The sequence below is a fragment of the Rhinatrema bivittatum genome, chromosome 5, assembly GCF_901001135.1.
Source record: "Rhinatrema bivittatum chromosome 5, aRhiBiv1.1, whole genome shotgun sequence".
Classification (NCBI taxonomy): domain Eukaryota; kingdom Metazoa; phylum Chordata; class Amphibia; order Gymnophiona; family Rhinatrematidae; genus Rhinatrema; species Rhinatrema bivittatum.
Window position 1 is genome coordinate 360,897,864 of NC_042619.1, and position 23,048 is coordinate 360,920,911.

General features: G+C 46.1%; 1 protein-coding gene across 3 annotated transcripts in view; it reads left to right on the forward strand.

Moving 5' to 3' along the window:
* Positions 1-23,048, forward strand: part of UGGT2 (UDP-glucose glycoprotein glucosyltransferase 2) — a 1,031,439-nt gene that overhangs the window by 635,437 nt on the left and 372,954 nt on the right. The window lies entirely within an intron of this gene.

Sequence of the window (23,048 nt, forward strand, 5' to 3'; positions counted from 1 at the left end):
ACTATCACTGCATCAGGAGAGGGAATGCTAGTGCCTTGGCTAATAAAGCAAATTATGCTTTTTTTTATTTTTTGCTATCAACTGATCTCTTGTGAAATCCAGGCAGGTATTCGGGTATAAACGTAGCACATAGATGTGCCAGGTAAAATAATAGGGGTCTAAAAACTGAGGTTTTGTGATTCTGGTATAGTCTGTATAGATTCAAAATATAAAATAATGATTGGGTAGCTGGTGGACTGGCCCTAGCTCAGAGGCAAAGGACACTATTTTTCTCATGCTGGTTAGGGAAAATATCAAAATCTACCTTTCTCCCCCTCTGTGACTACCTGATTGCACTCCAGCTTCCAAAATCTTCAATTTTCTCTTTAAATTGGCAGACTCCTGCCTCAAACCTACAACCCTAGGCTTAAGCAGAGAGTCTCATACATTGGCTTATATTCCAAAATTAGAATTTTTATTCTTCTGTGGGTACCTGCAGTGAACTTGCAACAAATTTCACCAAAAAGAATATTTTGCAGGATTCACAGCAGCAATAAACAGGAGCAGAAAAAGAAATATACTTTATATTCCCCCAATTGTATGCAGTCCTACTCTCATAGCAACCTAAACTAGGAACTGAACAAATTTAAGATGAAGGCAGCAGACCAGCAACAAGAGAGGAGCCTCCCAGTCTTCTACATCGAGTGTCACATGTATGATTTTTACCCGCAGGTGAGAAATTGTACATGAAAGGTGCAGCTACAAAGATAAAAACTGTGCCACAGTGTCATGGACCCTGCCCGCAGGTCCCCCGACGAGCAGGCACTGCTCACCTTTTTGCTGCTTCACCTGATGCAGCACGGACGCCGCCAATGTCGGGCCTTCCAGTGCGGCTGGAGCCGCGGACTTTCCCGTTCTCACGGCCCGGAGGCCACCCCTGGTGCTCTGCTTCACTGTGGCAGGAGCCGCGGACTTTTCAGTGTCCTCCCATGTGGCACAGAGCCGCCGCCGACGTCATCTCATCCTCTGGGGCTGCAGGCCGCAAGCCCCAGGCTGGAGTAGCGGCTGGAACCACCCCCGGGGCTTCCTGCAGCGGCTGGAGCCGCTGCTGTCGTCGGGGCCTGCCCTCCAGGCCCAGACCTGCTGATACGCACGAAGCTGTCCATGGTCCTGCACGGCTCCTGCTTCCTCTTCCTGTTCCTCGCTACAGAATTTAAAGGGCCAGACCCAGGAAATGTGCTGGGCCCACCTATGGACTGATCTCCTGCCTAGCCCTATAAAAGGGCTGTCTTCGCATTATGTCTTCGCCTTGCATCGGAGTTACTTCACTCTGGAGGCTCCTGCCTGCCAGAGCTCCATCAGGTCTTCTTCGTGGAGCTCCTCATCGTTTCATCTTCATGTCATGTCATGTCAAGTCTTCGTGCCTGAGGTCCCCGTCCAGATGTCCTGGTGTCTCGTCTTGATCTTCCGCTTCCTGATGTCCCAGGTTCCTTGGTGTCTTGTTCCTGTGTCTTCAGCGCTCCTGAGCCTTCTGGTCCTGCCGGCCTTGGTCCCTCGGATGACGTCTTTCCCGAGTTGGAGTGGCCTGCAGGTGGACTGGTGTCCTGTGCTCCTGAGCCATCATTTCCTGCCAGCCTTTGTGGTGCTTCGGATGACATATGGCTCCATCGTCGGAGTCCCACCTCGACTGGACTCTTCCCTGCGCTTGTCCTGCTCTCCGCGTGGTCCGTGACCAGCCTCCTCGGGCTGTGTAGGGCGTGCAGTGGGACAGGGTGGTCCACGACCAGCCCATTGGGACCACCCATGAAGGTGGGCTGAGTAGGGCACCCTGATAGACAATGCCAATGTTCACCCTCCCAGCTTCTTGTCTCGTCTGGACTTCGTCAAGTTCCCCATCTCGTCCTGGATGCCATTGCATCAGTCTTGGTGTCATGTCTTTGCTTCAACGTCTTGTTCCTGATGTTGTCGCATCGACCCTGGTCCGGGATGCCGTCGCATCGACCCTGGTCCGTGATGTCTTCGCATCAGCCCTGGTGTCATGTCTTCAATAGTCCTGGTGTTATGTCTTCAACAACTTGGTGTTATGTCTTGTTCCAGCCCTCGTCTCTGATGCCGTCCGCATCAGCCTTGGTGTCATGTCTTTGTCTGCGATGCCGTTACATCAACCTTGGTGTCATGTCTTCATGTCAAGGCCCGTCTGCCCTCGTCCTCAGGCCAGGCCTACTGCTCCATGCCGATCTAAGCGGCAGGTCCGAAAGGGCTCGGAATGGTTGGAGGACCATTCACATTCCAACATCATATTGTTGGCCTTGGGAGCTTGCAGGCCTGGCAGAGGGTAAGACCGTCAGCCATGCTGGAACATGCCGTCAACCCTCGGTTCGGCCCTGGATCCGTCTGGGGTCGGGCTCAGGCCCAAGGGCACACTAAAACATCCCTTTACATAACACACAGGTGTGGACACTGTTAAAACAAATACCATCCTGGAAGCACAGGCCATATGTATTGCTTGTATTAAGAAACTTGGAAGGAAGATCAAGCAATTGCCAGCATGACTAAAAAGTGAGATGAAAGACTATTTTAGCCAAAAGATCTTGGAAGAAGGATCCATCAGAAGCAAAATAGGATTAAGCATAAGCATTGGCAAGTTAAATGTAAGACATTGATAAGACAAGCTAAGAGAGAATTTGAAAAGAAATTGGCCGTAGAGGCAAAAACTAACAATAAAAACTTTTAAAAATATATCCAAAGCAGAAAGCCTGTGAGGGAGTTGGTTGGACTGTTAGGTGATCGAGGGGTTAAAGGGGCACTTAGGGAAGATAAGGCCATCGTGAAAAGATTAAGCGATCTCTTTACTTCAGTGTTTACTGAAGAGGTTGTTGGGGAGACACGCGTTCCGGAGACGATTTTCAAGGGTGATGATTCAGATGAACTGAACCGAATCACAGTGAACCTGGAAAATGTGATAGGCCAGATTGACAAACTGAAGACTAGTAAATCACCAGGACCGGATGGCATATACCCCAAGGTTCTGAAAGAACTAATAAAAGAAATTTCAGACCTATTTCAGTTAATTTGCAGCGTATCATTAAAATCATCCCTTGTATCTGAAGATTGGAAGATGGCCAATGTAACTCCGATATTTAAAAAGGGCTCCGGGATGATCTGGGATACTATAGACTGGTGAGCCTGACTTAATGCCAGGAAAAATCATGGAAACTGTTATAAAGAATAAAATCACAAAACATTTAGATAGACATGGTTTAATGGGACACAGCCAGAATTGATTTACCTAAGGGAAGTCTTGCCTCACATATCTCCTACATTTTTTTGAAGGGGTGAATAAAAATGTGGACAAAGGTAAACCAGTAGATTTGGTGTATTTGGATTTTCGGAAGGCATTCGACAAAGTCCCGCATGAGAGGCTTCTAAGAAAACTAAAAAGTCATGGGATAGGAGGTGATGTCCTTTTGTGGATTGCAAGCTGGTTAAAAGACAGGAAAAAGAGAGTAGGATTAAATGGTCTATTTTCACAGTAGAAAAAGGTAAATAGTGGAGTGCCTCAAGGATCTGTACTTGGACCAGTGCTTTTTAATTTATTTATAAATGATCTGGAAAGAGGTACGATGAGTGAGGTGATCAAATTTGCGGATGACACAAAATTATGCAGAGCATTTAAATCTCAAGCGGATTGTGATAAATTGCAGGAGGACCTTGCGAGACTGGAAGATTGGGCTTCCAAATGGAAGATGAAATTTAATGTGGACAAGTGCAAAGTGATTCATACAGGGAAAAATAACCCTTGCTGTAGTTACACAATGTTAGGTTCTATCTTAGGCATTATCACCCAGGAAAGAGATCTAAGCATCATAGTGGATAATACATTGAAATTGTTGGCTTAGTGTGCTTTGGCAATCAAAAAAGCAAACAGAATGTTAGGAATTATTAAGAAGGGAATGGCAAATAAAATGATGGATGTCATAATGCCTCTGTATTGATCCATGGTGAGACAGCATCTTGAATAGTGTGTGCAATTCTGGTCACCGCATTTCAACAAAAATATAGTTGGACTGGAGAAAGTGCAGAGATGGGCGGCCAAAATGATAAGTGGCTCAGAACTGCTGCCCTAAGAGGTAAGGCTAAGGAAGTTTTAGCTGTTCCGTTTGGAGAACAGACAGCTGAGGAGGAGGGGGATATGATAGAGGACTACAAAATCATGAAAGGACTTGAACCAGTTAATGTAAATCAGTTATTTACTCTCTCTGATAATAGAAGGACTAGGGGGCACTCCATGAAATAGCAAGTACTTTATTTAAAACAAATCAAAGAACATTCTTTTTCACTCGCTCATAGTTAAGCTCTGGAATTCATTGTCAGAGCATGTGGGTACATCATTTACTATAGCTGGGTTTAAAAAAGGTTTGGATAAGTTCCTAGAGGAAAAATCCATAAACTACTATTAATTATTAAGCAATAGTAACTTGAGATTTATTTAATGTTTGTGTACTTGCCAGGTACTTGGATTCGCCACTATTGGAAACAGGATACTGGTTTTGATGGAACCTTGGTCTGATCCAGTATGGCAATTCTTATGTTCTTATGTTCCTCTAGTATTTTCGTCTTAATCTTCTTCAAATACTGTAACCCTATCATCTTAGTCATTCTTTATATACAACCTCATTAATATTCACATCCCATCACATAATTCTTCTTAGCAGATTCTGCATAAAAAGCCACACGATCTCCCAAACTGTAGCTGAGGTGCATAGCCCCCCCCCCCCCCCTAGGTGCCTCTTGGCAATGCCAAGTGCATACCATTTATGCTCCAGCTGCCATGATGACAGGGGTTCTGCTAGACTGGAAAATCCAGCAGGCCCTAAGAATTCATTGCTGAATCACCAGAATCTCATGTAAAACCCCTACAGATTCACACAGTCTCACTCAGAACTCATTTATATTGACACTTCCCCTGGATGTCACCCTTTACATTCTTAAACAGCTAGCCAAGAGCTTTGCCATACTCCTCTGTAACAGCACAAAATAGTCAGAAGTAGAAGTTAAATGACCGTTAAAATAAGGCAAGGGATATATTATTAGTGGTAGAGGACCAGAATTTAGGGTTTGGGCCACATAAATTTGCAGAAAATAAATTTCATTGTTCAAACATGACCCTGACTACTAGGTAACAGAGAGTAGTTGCCCATAGCCTCATTAGTAATGTGGAGTATTGCATCACATTACTTTGTAACCAGTTCTGTTCTGTACATTGTCCTCTTGATGATGTGTTATGAAGGACATTGTAGTTGTGGGGGGTGGGGCAGAGTTTGTTGTTGTTTCTATTTTTTAAACCCTTGTAAACCTCAGGAGGAAATGTGCTTTTTTTTCATAATACTTGCACCAGCTTTGAGCTTTGACTGACTGTGAAGTGGTTATCAAGTTAAAATACATTTTAAAAATCTATGTAATGATCTTTATGCACTGTTATTTATTATTCTATCCAGTGTCTTGAAATCAGCATGTCAATTTTTTTTAAGGTAATCATAGTTTATTATGCATCATAGTTTATTATGTTTATATCAACAGACCTCTAGCTTGAATATAGAAGAGAAAAAGTATAATTATTTAGCCTCTAATACAGTGGTTTATAGGCCATTATGTGGTGGTGCTTATTATTGCATTCTGCTACACATAATTGCTTTGATCCATGATAATTATGATCTGTGAGGCTAGTTTTGATTTTTAACCATATAATTCAATGCTTAAAGTACCTTATTTGGTGCTTTAGGGGTGCTGTGAGCACTATGATAGAAACAGAATTAAAATCCTCATGTGGAGGAAAAGCAAAGTAGCAGCAGCATTCTGAACTAATAATTTATAGGACTGTCTGCTGATCAATTATTATCAAGTATAAAACAGTAAATAGCAAAGTGCCCTGATCTTCCTTGATAAAATAAAGATCTTTCAGAGGATGGAAGCAAAGTGCTAGAATTGCTGGATGAAGCTAAAAACATTTTCTGGATGCAATGAATACAGTCTGTGAAAGTCCAGGTAATCCATAAAATTGAGTTGCTTACATTTAGGCCAACTATTATTTGCCTACATTTACGAGCATAAATTAGGTACCTAGTGCTGAAAATCTGCACTAGGCACCTAACTTACTTTTCTCAATCTGTCTCCCACCCCTAATACCTAGAGGAAACCACCTAAATTTAGGTGCTCAGCAGGGAGGAATTTTCATTTTCCTAGATCTTTTGACTATCGGCCCATATGTGATCTGAGTTTAGATGGGATTTGTTTTTCATGGAAAGGGAAACAATCTAGAAATATCCTGAAAAAGTTGATTCCCCTGGAGGGGGGGGGTCTGTGTACTTGACTTTAGCGTTTATCAGTTAGTATGTCAATTATGGCATGCAGTTGATTGGCTTATATGGGAGGGGGGAAGATACAGTCCTTTGGATATACAATATGTATTATTTCATCCCTAGTATCTTAAAGTGCTACCTCAGTCTCTGAATATGAAAGGGTGAGCTTAAACTCGGATGTGAATAAAATGTTGCTTCCTCTTATCTTCAAGGCTTGACGAGAAGTAAGATGTTTATGTGAGGCAGATCGTAGAACATTGTGCTTTATACGATTTAAGGGGAATAATTGATTGAACTAGATAATCACACTCCTGTTTTTCATGGTATGTGCTGTGATGCACTGTTGTGAAAAATTAGGTTATATTTGCAAAATTAATGATACCGCATCAGCAAGCCAGACAACGGCAGTGAACAACACTTGCCGTCCGGACCACTCGTCATTTGCGGTGAATTTCTTATTGTATATAGTTCATTCATGTGATTCATTCATGTGAAACTTAGCGATATGGCTGTTCCCTGCGAGTCAACTTGAAGAATTAATCCCCGACAGCGGCCGGTGTTTCGCGATGTAACTATCACTTCTTCAGGAGTCTTTACATCTGATTTATCAAGGAGAAAGCTGACGAACAAAAGAACAAGCAGTCAAACCTTTTAAGAAACTTCAAAACAAAGCAGATACTTAGCTTAAAGTGACACAGCCTTGCCGACCTTCATGGTGGACTCGAATGTCTCAGACGCTGTTTCAATTCCAACGGGACAGCAAGAGCTCTGAAACTCCTTTGCCTTTAAAAAAGCCCGCGCTTTGTGCGCGTGGTGACGTCAAAACGTTACCTCCGTCATTGAAAATTTGTTACCATGGTGATATGTAAACAATGAAGAGAGAATTAAGAAATGAACTGCCGCATATTTAAGTTCTAAAGAAGAATTCAGACCATCTGGTTCCACAGTGCCAAGTCGATGAATCCATCGTTGTTCTGCGCGCAGCAATCGAGTATTAAAATCCCCTACTCTCCAGTAGGGAGAAAGTTGTTCGAGTATACAAACTCTCAGATCATCAAAGGTATGCTGAAATTGTGTGCAATGAGCTGTGAGTGGAGCTGTCATCCAACCAGTAGAGATGCATGATCAATGCTCAATCAAACGGGTCTTAAGTGCTCGTTGAGTCTTGCCAACGTATAGAAGTTGACAGGGGCATTGTATAATATAGATAACCCCTGTTGAACGACAGTCTGTGAACTTCTTTAGAATGAAAGTAAAATTCTTTCTGATGAAATGAATCGCTGAAGTGTCAATCATAACCTGACAAACTGTGCATGTGCCACAAGATGTGTGTGCTCCTATGACGTTGGCAGAAGGAGACACTGAGGAATCCGAGTGGACCAGAATATCTTTCAAATTAGAACTCCTAGTGAAAGCAAATCTGGGGATCTCGTGGAATTCATTGTGAAACTGCAGCATGTGCCAATTCTGATATACGATATGCTTCATAGTCTGTGTCATAGAGGAATAAGGCAAAACAAAAGTCAAATTGTCCAAAGACTCCGTGGAACGTGGTAAAAAAAGCCACTCTCTATTGGTGAATCGCGCTCGTGTGAATGCACGTTTCACGCATCTCGGAGGGTACCCTCTCTTAAGAAAACGATCTGTTAATACTGCTGCTTGTTGGCAAAAATCTTCTGTGGAAGTGCACAACCTCCGCAGTCTAAAGAACTGACTCACTGGAAGGTTCATCTTAAGCGATCGGGGGTGTGCGCTGGTGAAGTGTAGGAATGTGTTAGAAGCTACTGGTTTTCTGTAGATGGTAGTATCAAAACCCGAAGGTCTTTTTAAAATCTTAATGTCCAGAAAATGAATGACTGTAGTACTGGATTCAAAGGTAAAGTTGAGGTGAGGGTTCCGTCCATTGAGCCAATTATGAAAATCTGAAATCAGGGATAAGGGGCCTTTCCACAGAAGTAGTATATCATCAATATACCTTTTCCATGTGTGAATGTGTTGAATGAAAGGATTGTTATTGTAAATCCAATTGTCCTCAAAAATGGCCATATATAAATTGGCCAAATCTGGCGCCACAGTGGCACCCATGGCAGTGCCACAAATCTGCTGGTAAAAAATACCTTCAAAAGCGAAAAAAATTTTCGTCAAGGCAATGTCCAGAAGTGCTGACAAAAAACCAGTCGGTACCCTATGTGGGCATGGTCTCTTTTCAAAAAATGGTTTTGCTATCTCTAGCATTTCATCCTGTGGAATGGAAGTATATAATGCTTCCACATCCAGCGTTACTAACAACAGTTGAGATGTATCCTCTTCAATTGATTCTAGAAATTGAATGATCTGTTGAGAGTCTCTGGTGTATGAAGCTTGCATGGTTACAAACGGAGCCAGGAAAAAAATCAATAAACCTGGATAGTGGTTCTAAAATAGAACCTTTACTGGAGACGATAGGCCTTCCTGGAGGGTTATTAATATTTTTGTGAATTTTTGGTAAATGGTAAAAAAACAGGAACCACTGGATGTTTATTCAACAAAAAATTGATTTCATGGGTTGTCAAAAACCCTTGATCTATCCCATTCTGAACTACCAGTGCTATTAAATCAGAAATAACAGTTGTGGGGTCTGATGGAAGTTGCATGTAAAATTGTCTATTCTGAAGTTGTCGTAATGCTTCTGCTGTATATTGTGATCTGTCCATAATAACAATTTTGCCCCCTTTATCTGCTGGTTTAATAATGAGAGCATGGTTTGCTTGAAGATCCTTCAGAGCTTGTGCTTCCAGTCTGGTCAGATTAGTGAAGGTGCGATCCGTTGTAAAAACAGTTCTCAAATCTCGTAAAGTGGTTTGATAAAAAGTGAAAATGATGGGATCAACCGGTCCAGGAGGAAACCACTTCGATTTGTTGCGTAAAATAGAAATGTCACAACTGGATGGTGTATCAATGAAAAAATGTTTGATATATAACTTCCGAACGAATTTAAATAGAGCAATTTCAAGCTGGAACAAATCTGCTTTCGGTGTGGGAATGAATGTTAAACCCTTCTGAAGGAGTTGTGCCTGAAATGATGTTAACTGAAGAGATGAGAGATTAAGAATCAACGATTCTGTTGGGTTTGGGATCTGGTTTGTCTGGTGTAGTTGGACCCGTCTGTCCATCGATTCCCTCGTGACCGAGGGGGCGACGAAAGCCCCGACCTCGGCCTAAAAAACGATTCTCAGTTGTAGAATCTCTCTGTGGAGCTGTAATCACTGACGGGACCAACTCATCACCTGAAGAATGATCACTACCTGAATCAAATGTTACCCAGTTAGGTTTTTTCTTGGCCTTATCATCCATCCAGGGGTATACGTAACCTTGGGTGTAATCCCTTTCATCTCATTGTAATTTTTCAAGTTTCATGTTTTTAAGATCTTCTTTAAATTTGTCTAATAGGTCATTGGTGGTCTTAAGTTTTTCAGTATAACTATCCAATTCTGAAGAACTAGACAATTGTGTTTTTAGAGAATCAATTTCTGTCTGAATTTCTAATTCTTTAGTTTGTGCTGTTTTAATAATCAACACCATCAGATCAAGGCTACATTTGTTTAAAATAGCATTCCAGCTTAATAAAAAATCAGAATCTTCATTATATAAATGTGGTGCTTTAAGAATGCGTAAACCGCATGGTATCCTCTGGTTTCTACAATACTCCAAAAGAGTTGCTGCGTGTAAGGAAGTGCAGATTAAACGATGATTTAATTTATTATAAGTGGTCCAAAGATCGGAATCTAATGGGCCTGAAGTGGTTCCAAAAATAGATGGTTTTAACAATAACGTTTGAATTTCTGCCTCTGAAAAACTCAGAGTTTGTAGAGCATCTGTCCCTGCCATTGGTTCAACAATATGACAAACCAAAAAACCAAAGAACCCCAGCAATGGTCTTGTTAATCAACAATCAAACACACAAAAAAGACCAAATATAAGACAACTAGTGTGTCGCCAAGCACCAGCTGGTGTGTCGCATGCTCCCGGTCTCTCCCGCTGCTCTTTCTTCCCTGCTGCCGTTGCCGCCGGGCTATCAGAACGTTCAAGCCCAGTGGGAACGGCAGCGATGGTAGAAGAAGCTGTGGCACCCGTGGTTGGCCTTTTCTTCTTCCCGCGGCCCCCCCCCCATGACCCGGAACAGGAAGTGATACGCGGTGCGCGGGAAGGAGAAAGACCGTGCCGCGTGATAAAGTAGCGGCGGCTGCAGCATTGGCCCCCGAGCAATTGAAGCAGCCGGTAATCGAGAAAGGAGACAGCAGCATGAGCCTCCCGCGGCCGATGGGATTCTTCTTTCTTGGCCTGCGGGGGCTGGAGGAGGCTGCTGCAGCTACCATTTGTGCTGGGGGGGAAGAAGTGAATGAGAGAAAGAGAGAGAAGTAGCCAGCCAGCTTGTGTGTAAGTGAGAGAATGTATTTGATCGAGAGCATGTGTGTGATTGAGAGAAACTGGTCAGAGAGCTGATGTGTGTGTATATGTGAGAGACAATGAAAGTGACTGCTCAAGGAGATGACTGATGTGTATGTGAGAGTGTGAGACAGTCAGAGATGTGACTGGTGTGTGTGTGAGAGAAAAAGCATGGAAGTGAGAAATCTGGGTATGTGAGAAAGCATGGGAGTAAGAAGCCTGGTGTTATGGGGGTGTGTGTGAAAAAGCATGGGAGTGAGAAGCCTGATTATGTGAGAAAGAGCATGGGAGTGGGAAGCCTGTGTGTGTGTGTGCATGCATGAGAGAGAGAGACTGGTTGGTAAGGTGACGGTGTGTGTGAGAGAAAGAGACTGGTGTGTGTGAATTGAGAAAAAGAATGTGATTCAAGGAATGAGAAGCCTGTGCAGTGGAGAGCGAGCATGGAAATGAGAGGGAGACTGGTGTGTGTGTGTATGTGTGTGTGTGTAACAGAGAGAAAGTGATTATGGGAATGAGAAGCCTGTGCATGTGAAGAGAGTGAGCATGGGAGTGAGAAACCTGGGTGTGTATGAGACACAACATGGGAGGGAGAAGCCTGTATATGTAAAACAGAACATGGAAATGGGAAGCCTGTGTGTGTGCATGAGAGAGATCAGGTGACTGGTGTGTGTTTGTGTGTATATGTGTGTGTGTGAGAGAGAGAAAGAAAGTGATTATGGGAATGAGAAGCCTGTGCATGTGAAGAGTGAGCATGGGAGTGAGAAACCTGGGTGTGTGTGAGACACAGCATGGGAGTGAAAAGCCTATCTATCTGAAAGAGAACATGGGAGTGGGAAGCCTGTGTGTGTATGCATGAGAGAGATCAGGTGACTGGTGTGTGTTTGTGTGTGTCTGTGAGAGAAAGAAAGTGATTATGGGAATGAGAAGCCTGTGCATGTGGAGAGAACAAGCATGGGAGTGAGAGACTGGTGAGTGTGTGTGTGTGTGTGTGTGTGTGTGTGTGTGTGTGTGTGAGAGACAGAAAAAGTGAGTATGAGAGTGAGAAGCCCGTATATGTAAGTAGAACACAGGAGTGGGAAGCCTGTGTGTTTGTATGGCATGAGAGAAACTGTTCAGGAAGGTGACTGGTGTGTGTGTCAAAGACTGTTTGGGAGATGATTGGTGTGTGAGAGACAGAAACTGGTCATGGGGGCATGACTGGTATGGGGTGTGTGTGAGAGACATGGGACTAAGGAAGAGGGCCATGAGTATAGAGCTTAGCCTCTACTGCTGCTTCTGCTGTGTGCTATGGCCTGCATGGAAGAGGAGTAGGAGAGTTGTTGGAGGGGATAGGTAAAGGTGGCTTTTTAAGTTTATTTTTCTTGATTGACTGCCATTTTAATTATTTAATATTATGTGATGTCTGCTTTTTTTGAAATATTTTATTGGTGTTTGGAGAATTTTTAATAGTTTTTATGAGTTTTTAATTGTTGGATGTTATTCTGTTCATAGCTGTTTTGAAACATTTATTCTGCTTATTAGTATAGTTTTACAATTATTTCTGTGTGGGGATCTATAGCTGCTTGCTAGTTCTGTTTTCCTAATAAGAGGTGTATTGGTTTTTAGGGCCTGATTTAATATTTGTAGTGTTGCCTTTTCATAGATAGGGTTGCTCCTGTTTGAGTGTATTCCATAATACAGGTGTAACTGTGCGGATTAGTTTATGTGCATTACTACAGATCCTGGGAGTATGTTAGGTCGGTTCTGTGTCTGTTACCGAGATGAGATATTTTGCTAGCATGTAAGCGTTTTATCAGTCTTATTTGTTGTGTTTTCTCAAAAGGACATGCATTGGTGGTAAACTGCTCTCTTTTTATAAGTAGGGCTATTGAGCCTGGAAGTAGAAGGAGTTTGAGTTGCTGAACCAGAATATCTTTTTTGTAGGGTGAGTTATATGGGGAATGTCATAATTTTGCTTTACATCCATTATTGTGGGTCAGGGGGGTTCCCGTGGATGCAAACTGTACTTTTACATGTAGCCCCGTGACGATCATGGGTCAGTGTGTCACGCATGTGAGAACCATCTGTCAGGTGTGTCCCGACAGAAAAAAGGTTGAGAACCACTGGTCTAGAGATGGGCGGCTAATGCTAAAAAATACAGAGTAATTGATTTAAGGTGCAAAAAAGCAAAGGAGAAATACAGTATAGGAGGTAAAATTCTTCCAAGCACAAAAAAGAGCAAAATCTGGTAATTGTATCTGATGATCTTAAGGTGGCCAAACAGGTGGATAAAGCAACAACAAAAGCCAGAAAGATGGTTAGCTACATAGGGAGAGGAATGATCAGCTGAAAAAGGAAGGTGATATTGCCCCTGTATTGGTCCCTGGTGAGACCTCACTTGGAATACTGTGTACAATTCTGGAGACACTACCTTTAAATGGGTATAAACAGGATGAAGTCTGTCCAGAGGGCAGCTACTAAAATGGTCAGTGTTTTCATCCTAAAGCATATTGGGATAGATTTAAAGATCAAAACTTGTATACCCTGGAGGAAAAGTGAGATAGAAAAGACGTGATAGAGACATTTAAATATCTCAAAAGTCTCCATGCATAGAAGGCTAGCCTCTTTCAATGAAAAAGAGGTTCTAGAACAAGGGGTACCTTGGGATGAGGTTGAAAAGGAGTAGACTCGGGAATAATCTTAGGAAATATTTCTTTACAGAGAGACTAATGGAGGTGGTAGAGACAAAAAATGGTATCTAAATTCAAGAAAGCACAGGGGATCTCTGAGGCAGTGATGAGACTTGTAAGGCTGGATAAATTGGATGGATGGGAAGACTAAATGGGCTATATGGTCTTTTTCTGCCATCATGTTTTTGTGAGAGGTGGTGGAGACCCATCACAATTTGCCCATTTTCTCTACATACAAGTTTAGGAGAAAGGAGAAATCTGTATGGTGCAGGCAGCCAACTCAGCTATCTTGGCTGCTTCACCGCTGCTCTTCCAGCACTCAGAGTGAATCAATCCAGTATTCAGTGTATTCTCTCCCTGTTTCATTCAGACTGATTGATAATATAGAAGCTGGAAGGCCTCAAAGGAGGATATTCAGGAGTGGGAAGATAAGGAAGTGCTGCACAAAATGGGACTTGGTTAACCATGCTGTGCATGCTTGCCATTAATTACCACACTCCTGGGCTCATGATGTAGCTAGGAAGAGGCATGCATGTTTGCACATGCTCTCAGAAAGGAGCTCCTACATGTTTAAGAGCTACTACTTTTGTTTCTTGCTGCTATAAGGTGCTGAGAGCAGAACGCAGGTGCTAGCCTGTATCTGAGCATCAGGTAGTATTGACTTTTCTATGGTACACTTGAACAGGTCCTAAGGTACACCCATTGGGAAATGGTGAACTAAGTCTTATTCAGAGATCAGAAAAATCAATTTTATCTTCATTAAAAATCTTGTACAAAGAAGATTAGAGTCTCTTTACTCTGAGGTACTTGAGAATACTCCATGTATTCTCTCATGCTAAAGGCTCTCTAGTGGCTACCAAGCAGTATTAAATCTAAAAAGGAAACCTTGTTGGAAACCCGGGTTCAGTCCCCAGGCCAGGCTCCTCCCCCTCAAGCTGGTATGAGCTGGAGACTAAAGGCCAAACTTCAATAAGCCTATGCATGCCAAAACGGGCAGATACACGCGAGGATGGGACGTGTGCATGCGCCACAGGGATTTTAAAACGCCCGCAGCCGCATGTGTATCTGCCCGTTCGCGCAGAAGAAAGGGTTTATGAAAAATGGGTGGGCAGGAGGCGGGGCATGGGTGGACTGGAAAATGCCTTTTTGCACTGTCCTGCTGAAGTATGCCTGGGAGCCAACCGGCCTGCGCAAGCTGCTGCTGCTCCGGAGAGCAGGTAAGTAGTAAAAAAAAAAACAAAAACTAGGGTAGGCAGCGAAGTTTTAGGGGTTGGGGCTAGTAGGGGAAAAGGGAGGCAAATTAGGTAGGGGAGTTAGGAACAGGGAATAGAGTCGATTGCGTCGCTGCGCACAGGTTGTAAAATCCCCCCCACTTCCGCGCGTGATTCAGCACTCGCATGCACCGATATAAAATCGTGCGTGTGGGTAACGGATTTTATGACATGTGCACGTCAATGCATGCATGTTATAAAATCGGCATGTCCGTGTGCATGCACCAGGAACCACGCACTCATGGACACCAGCCCACAGGTCTTAAAATTTATCTTTTACTGCATAGACGGTTTTCAAAATCTCCAAAAGGAAGTAGCAGTCGTCTGCCAATAGTGATACTTATCTGACCTAAGTGTGCACTTCTGTCATTTTCTGGTAGGAATGGCTGGCTGTGCCTTGCAGCTAAAGGCTTGCTGCTGCTGTCACAGTGACTGAGTTAGATGGAAGAGGCACTGAGATTAAAATGAAGAAAAACCTAATCTGTGAATTTTCAGAGGAGTTACGTATGTAAATGTAACCTACTATCAAGGCATTTACATATTTACCCACGTTAAGCACACTTAACATGTGTGAATCCTAAGGACAATTCAATTTCATATATTGTAGCAATTTACAAAAGCCATTTAACATGGGTAAAGTGCATTTACACATGTAAAACCCCATTTTATTTTTTTTTTGTAATTTAATCTTTATTAGCTTTTAAACAAAACAACTAAGTTTTGCCATACAAGTCAGGTTATTAAGCAAGAAAACAAGAAAATTGAGGAAACAATAAAGAAGATGATTATATATATATATGTTCAGTACACTCGAAGTCCACAATAGGTGCTTCATAAAGGAAAATTCTACAAAAAACAAGAACTGCTGCCTAATTTAAACATAATAATATGTACCTCCTAGAAATATATTTCCTAGCTTCTGTTGAGCTCGGGTTGTGAACCCTTGGGCCGATGGGAGGATGGAATTCCTTAGGAGGGAGGTCCGAAGGTTCTCCCGTCGGGTGGCGAGGCTGAGCAGAAGATGTGACCAGCGGACCCTTGGCACAGGAAACTGTGGCGACGGTGGAAGCGGAGGAAGAGTCGAGAAGAGGAGCTGTGTCTTCACCCCTGGAAGTCCGCGGTTCCCCCAGGAGGAGCCCGTAGGAACCCAGACCGCTGGGACTTAGGTGGACCTTCGAGAGGTCAGGTGACGGTGCAAGGGATGTCTGGAGCTTCGCCCTGGAAGCCTGCCGTCCCCCAGGAGGAGCCCGTAGGGACCCGGGCTGCTGGGACTTAGATGGGCCCTTGGAGACAGTAGTCTTGACAGAGTCCTAGGTCGAATGCCAGAGGGTCGTCGCTCACCAGTCCGAAGTCGTACACCAGAGAATCGCCGCTTGCCAATCTGAAGTCATATACCAGAGAATCACCACTTGCCAATCCGAAGTCAGGAACCAGAGAATCACCGTAAGCCAATCCGAAGTCAGGAACCAGGAACACCAAGACGGAACAGGAACAGGATCCAAAGCTCAAGGGACTCACCAAAGCAAGCAGACTAGACAGCGCTGGAGGACGTTGCCAAGTCACTGGATGAGCAGAGGAAGCTGCCTTTTATACTTCCCCTGCTCTGGCTGATAGAGAACAGGTGAAGCCATTTAAAGGGATTGGGTCCCTTTAATTCTGTGGAGGAGGCGCGGCCTCGCGCCTAAGGATGGTGTCGGCCATTTTGGATTTCCCCCACGGAGGGGAGGCGCCGCTGGGAGGAAGCAGGACGGCTTCCCCTGCAAGGAGCAGCACCGGAGGCCGCGCGGGCGCAACGGCCTGAGTCGGAGCCCTCCCCCGGGGCTCCCACGGCAAAGGAACGCCGCAAATCAGTTAGGGGGCCGCGGTCGTGGGGCACCATGGCAGCGGAATGCAACTGTATCCCCCTCTTTAGGGCATCTCCCCGGAGGCCTGGGTTTAGCTGGATGGTCCTTGTGGATCTGCTCCAGCAAATTCCGGTCCAGGATGTTAGGCATTGGTTCCCAGGCGTTCTCCTCGGGGCCGAAGCCTTCCCACGCTATCAGGTATTCCCATTTCTTCCTGTGTTTCCTCACATCTAGGACCTCTCGGACTTGATAAGTGAGGTCATCTTCAGAGGCAACAGATTGCGGGGTCGGAGGCATGCTGGAAGGCCATGACAATACCAGAGGCTTCAGTAGGGAGACGTGGAACGTGTTGTGAATCTTGAGAGACGGTGGAAGACGAAGTTGATACGAGACAGCTCCCACCTGCCTGATGATGGGAAACGGTCCAATGAATTGCAGGGCCAGTCGTGATGATGGCAGCTTCAAGCAGATGAACTATGTGCTCAACCAAACCTTCTGGCTTGGCTTGAGAGGCGGGTACGGTCTTCTGTGCTGGTCAGCATAACTCTTAGCTGACCAGGGCGCATTGCGTGGATATCCACAGACGATGCAGCTCATCGGCAGAGAGTTGAGCTGTCAGAGATGCAACCGTGATGGGGACAGGCAGTGGCGGGCGTGGCTGTTTCCCATACACTATCTGAAACGGGGAGGGCCACGTAGCTGCGGAGATATGAGAATTCAGTGCAAATTCGGCCGAGGGTAACAGGCTAGCCCAGTCATCTTGTTTTTCATTAACATATAGATGAAGGAATTGCTTCAAGGTCTGGTTGGTTCTCTCTGCGAGACCGTTGGTTTGTGGATGGTAGCCGGATGTATAATCTAGGGTGACATCGAACTTCTGGCAGAGAGCCCTCCAGAATTTGGCCATAAATTGAGGCCCTCGATCAGACAGGATGCCTTTAGGTAGGCCATGAAGCCTGAAGATGTGCTGGACGAACAGCTGGGCCAGCTGAGGTGCCGATGGCAATCCTGGCAAAGGCACAAAGTGCGCCATCTTGCTAAAACGATCGACTACCACCCATTTTACCGTATTACCATTGGATAGTGGCAGGTCCACCACGAAGTCCGTCGCCACATAGGCCCACGGTTCAGAAGGCACGGGTAATGGTTGAAGTAAGCCTGGGGTGAATCCGAAGATTCTCTTGTGGCGGGCACAGGTCTGGCAGGACTCCACATAAGCCCGGACATCCTTATTTACCTTTGGCCACCAGTAATACCGGCGCAGGGTCTGCAATGTGCGGGATTGCCCTGGGTGGCCAGAACAGCGGGAATCATGAGCCCATGCCAGCACTTGTTTCCATAAGCATGGCGGAACCAAAGTTTTTTCAGGCGGAATGATGGTGGTAGCCGACAGGAGGATGCGGGATGGCTCAATAATGTACTGTGGTTCCTCAGAACCTTCTGTTGAATCAAATACCCGAGATAGGGCATCAGCCTTGATGTTCTTCCCAGCCGGTCTGTACCGGAGAATGAAATTAAAACTGGTGAAGAACAGGGCCCACCGGGCTTGTTGTGGGTTGAGCCGTTGTGCCCGGTGCAAGTATTCTAAGTTCTTATGGTCCGTGAAGGCCGTAAACTGGTGTTGTGCCCCTTCCAGCCATGGGCACCATTCTTCCAAGGCCACCTTGATGGCCAAGAGCTCCTTGTCGCCGATGGCATAGTTCCGCTCAGCAGGCGAGAACTGGTGGGAGAGGAAGGCACACGGATGTAGCTTATGGCCCTCGGAGGTCTGATTCAGGACGGCCCCTACGCCCTCTGAAAATGCATCCACCTCTATAAAGAAGGGTTGTTGCGGATCCGGGTGCCAAAGGCATGGTTGCTGCGTGAATGCCTCCTTGAGACGACGAAAGGCAGCCTCTGCTGCCTGAGGCCACTGTTTGGGATCCGCGCCTTTCCGGGTCAGAGCTGTCATCGGGGCAACAATGGACGCGTAGTGAGGGATGAAAGAGCAGTAACAGTTTGCGAAGCCTAGAAATCTTTGGAGTGCCTTGAGCCCGGACGGCTGTGGCCATTCCAGAATGGCACTTAGCTTTTGCGGATCCATGCGGAATCCCTGACTGGAGACTATATATCCCAGGAAGGGAAGAGACTCCTGCTCAAATTGGCACTTTTCGAGCTTCGCATACAGCTTATGTTCTCTGAGGCGTTGTAAAACCTGAACGATGTGCCACCAAGGTATCGGAAAAAATCTAGATATCGTCCAAATATACCACCACGCATTGGTACAGGAGGTCGCAAAGTATCTCGTTCATAGTATTCTGAAATACTGCGGGGGCATTACAGAGCCCGAACGGCATCACCAAGTACTCATAGTGACCATCACAGGTATTGAAGGCCTTCTTCCATTCATCGCCTTCCTTAATACGAATGAGGTTGTAAGCCCCTCGGAAGTCCAGTTTGGAAAAGATCCTCGCACCTTGTAGCCGGTCGAAGAGTTCAGAGATGAGAGGCAGGGGATAACAGTCCTTGATCGTTATGGCATTCAGGCCCATGTAGTCAATGCAGGGGCGGAGCGTCCCATCCTTCTTCCCGACGAAGAAGAATCCAGCCCCTGCGGGGGACTTTGACTTCCGAATGAAGCCCTTCTCCAGGTTCTCTCTGATATATTCATTCATAGCCTGCGTCTCTGCAGGAGAGAGGGCGTAGGTGCGTCCTCGAGGGGGCTCAGTGCCAGGGAGGAGATTGATGGCGCAATCGAACGGTCGATGAGGTGGTAGTACTTCAGCCTTCTGCTTAGAAAACACATCTGCGTTATATGGAGGCATATGGAGCTGGCAGGCCTGGAAGGCTGAAGGAGGCGATCGGGCAGGATCCTGGAACCACAGCTTGGAGGCAATTGCCGTGGCAATTCGGCCCCCAACGAGCCAGCTGCAAGGTCTTCTAATCAAACTAGGGCTCGTGCTCCTGGAGCCAGAGGAGTCCTAGGACAATAGAAGGGATGGAGTACTCCAGGACATAGAACGACATCTGTTCTTGATGCAGGACCCCAGCCCTCAGCTGGACAGGAATAGTGGTGTGTGTCACCCGTTCCGGAAGAGGCTTCCCTTGGATTGAGGAGATGACCAAGGGACGAGACAGCGGAACTTGAGAAATCTTTAAATGTTCTACCAGGCATTTCATGATAAAATTCCCGCCGGCGCTGGAGTCCACCAAGGCCAGTATGTGGAATTCTCCATCCACTGCGGTTAATACCACTGGCAGGGTTAGTGGAGGTGCAGGAGTAGTACGGCGCAGGAAGAGACCTCCTTCAGGTCCTAGGCCTTAGAGTTTCCCGCCCGCGAAGGGCAAGCAGCAATCCGATGGCCCGCTGCACCGCAGTAAAAACAGAGCCCCTCCCTCATTCGCTGTTGACGCTCCTGTGGAGAGACCCTCCCACAACCCAACACCATGGGTTCCTCGGCGGGGGCTCGGAGGTCGGACGAAGCGCTCCTAGGGGAGGGCGAGGGCCTTCTCGCTGCCTTTACCTCTAAAAGACAAAACCGCATGCGACGGTCCACGCGGTTGGCTAATTCTATCATGCCATTGAGGTCATCCGGATGTTCCTTCGCGGCTAATTCGTTTTGTAGACGTGAGGATAGCCCTTCCAAGAAGATCCCATGGAGGCAATCTTCTCTCCAATTTAGCTCTGCAGCTAGAGTACGGAATTCGGTTGCGTATTCGGCCACTGTCCGAGTTCCCTGTCGCAACCAAAGCAATTCCGAAACGGCAGTGGGTTTACGGATCGGCTCATCAAAAACCTGTCGGAAAGCGGATAGGAACTGACTCAAGTTTTCGAAGACAGGGTCTCTTCTCTCCCACAGATGAGAGGCCAAGATCAGGGGCTTTCCATCGAGTAGGGACATGATGTAACTGGTTTTGACCAGGTCGCTGGGAAACTGTGCGGGCAGCAAGGAAAAACGGACCTGGCACTGGCTGAGGAATCCTCGACACAACTTCGCATTTCCGGCATATCGAGTGGGTGCCGGGAGTTGAGTGGGAATTCCTTACCCCAGGTCGCCCCCATAGGCCTGGATGGCATGCGGCTGAGTAGGGCGGCCTCCTTGAGCCCCAGGCGGAGACGGCAGGGTAGGCTTCATGGGCCCTAATGCCTCGAGGCGTTGGGTCAGGCCCTGCACTGCTGAGACCAAGGCATTGAGGGTCTGTTGCTGATCCTTTAGGCGCTGGGCCATTCCCGGAATGGCCTAGCGGGCGGATGCCTCTGCCAGGTCCATGGACTTGGCAATCTGTTGAACTCGGGTTGTGAACCCTTGGGCCGACGGGAGGATGGAATTCCTTAGGAGGGAGGTCCGAAGGTTCTCTCGTCGGGTGGCGAGGCTGAGCAGAAGATGTGACCAGCAGACCCTTGGCACAGGAGACTGTGGCGACGGTGGAAGCGGAGAAAGAGTCGAGAAGAGGAGCTGTGTCTTCACCCCTGGAAGTCCGCGGTTCCCCCAGGAGGAGCCCGTAGGAACCCAGACCACTGGGACTTAGGTGGACCTTTGAGAGGTCAGGTGACGGTGCAAGGGCTGACTGGAGCTTCGCCCTGGAAGCCCGCGGTCCCCCCGGGAGGAGCCCGTAGGGACCCGGGCTGCTGGGACTTAGATGGGCCCTTGGAGACAGTAGTCTTGACGGAGTCCTAGGTCGAGTGCCAGAGGGTCGTCGCTCACCAGTCCAAAGTCGTACGCCAGAGAATCGCCGCTTGCCAATCCGAAGTCGTATATCAGAGAATCACCACTTGCCAATCCGAAGTCAGGAACCAGGAACACCAAGACGGAACAGGAACAGGATTCAAAGCTCAAGGGACTCACCAAAGCAAGCAGACTAGACAGCGCTGGAGGACGTTGCCAAGTCACTGGATGAGCAGAGGAAGCTGCCTTTTATACTTCCCCTGCTCTGGCTGATAGAGAACAGGTGAAGCCATTTAAAGGGATTGGGTCCCTTTAATTCTGTGGAGGAGGTGCGGCCTCACACCTAAGGATGGCGGCGGCCATTTTGGATTTCCCCTGTGGAGGGGAGGCGCCGCTGCGAGGAAGCAGGACGGCTTCCCCTGCAAGGAGCAGCACCGGAGGCCGCGCGGGCGCGACGGCCCGAGTCGGAGCCCTCCCCCGGGGCTCCTGCGGCGAAGGAATGCCGTGAATCAGGTAGGGGGCCGCGGTCGTGGGGCGCCACGGCCGCGGAATGCAACAGCTTACACCAATATCGTGGCCAGATTTATCTCTTATAAATCTTTCTAAATGGGAGAGGTCAGGGAATGTATATCTATTCCCCTGGAGGGTAACTAAAAATTTACAGTGAAATTTTAAGAAAAATCCACTCCCAGGGACTGAACCTTGGATCTTTATGAAAGACATCTGGAAAAATGTGTACCATTGCCCTACAGAACATCTTATATCTGAAATACTGCCATAATACTAATTCCTTGTCTAAGTCAGCCACAGAGGTGACAATTAATGTGGCTCTAGTTCTAATTAAGTCGTGTGAGTTTGTTAAGAAAGCTGAAATATCAGTACTATTAAAGGGTGTAATTACATCTAATCCCCCTTCCTCAGAGACTTGCTTCTTAGCTTCAGGAATATAAAATCATCTAGATAGCATAATTTCTTTATCATGTAATACTTCTTTAACACATTTCTTAAACAATTGCAAAGGAGACGACAATCTTGACTTTGGAAAACTTAGTAAATGAAGATTTTTTGCCCTTAAAAGTATTCTCAAAAAATTCCATTTTAGAAAGGATATTGCAGTCTTTCATATTAGCTAACAAAGGCCTGAATTTATCAAAATGGGATAAGTATCGCATACGATATCAAAAGGGGCGTGTTTTATGCTAATATATAGTTTATCGCAATTTGCGCTAATTACCTATGCGAAGAGCTAAGTTAGCGCAAATTGCGATAACATTTTCAGACTTTGCAATAAATGCCAGACCTGTTGGATTTCCTGCATTCAACCACTGGTGGACCATTGTTACTGGTCCCAGGGAAGAGAGAGAGAGAGAGAGACGTACGAACAGAACAGTGGTCTCTTGTAAAGGTTTGATGACCTACGGAGAGAGGAAACTCACCCAAAGATGAGATTTGTGCAATGTTCTCTTCACCTAGCTTGATGTTGCCCAGGTAGAGTGTCCATCAAGCTAGGGTGAGAGAACCTTACACAAATATCATCTTGGAGTGAGTTTCCTCACTCCAAAGGTCATCAAATCTTCACAAGAGACCACTGTTCTGTTTGTACGTTTCACGTTGAATGTCAAAGTGGCCCCTAACCCCCTACACTCTCACCTCGAGTTAATAGGTGGGCCCTCCCATAGGGATACAAATACCTATCTAGGGAGAGGACATTATGGCTATTCTCTCTCTCTCTCGCTCTCCCCCCACCCCCCCCCAGATGGCTAGGCTGGTGCTCCAGGAGCTTCAAATCCACTAAAACAGGCCATTCAGGAGACATCGCAAAATGCGATAAAACCTTACCGCCCCATAACGCAAG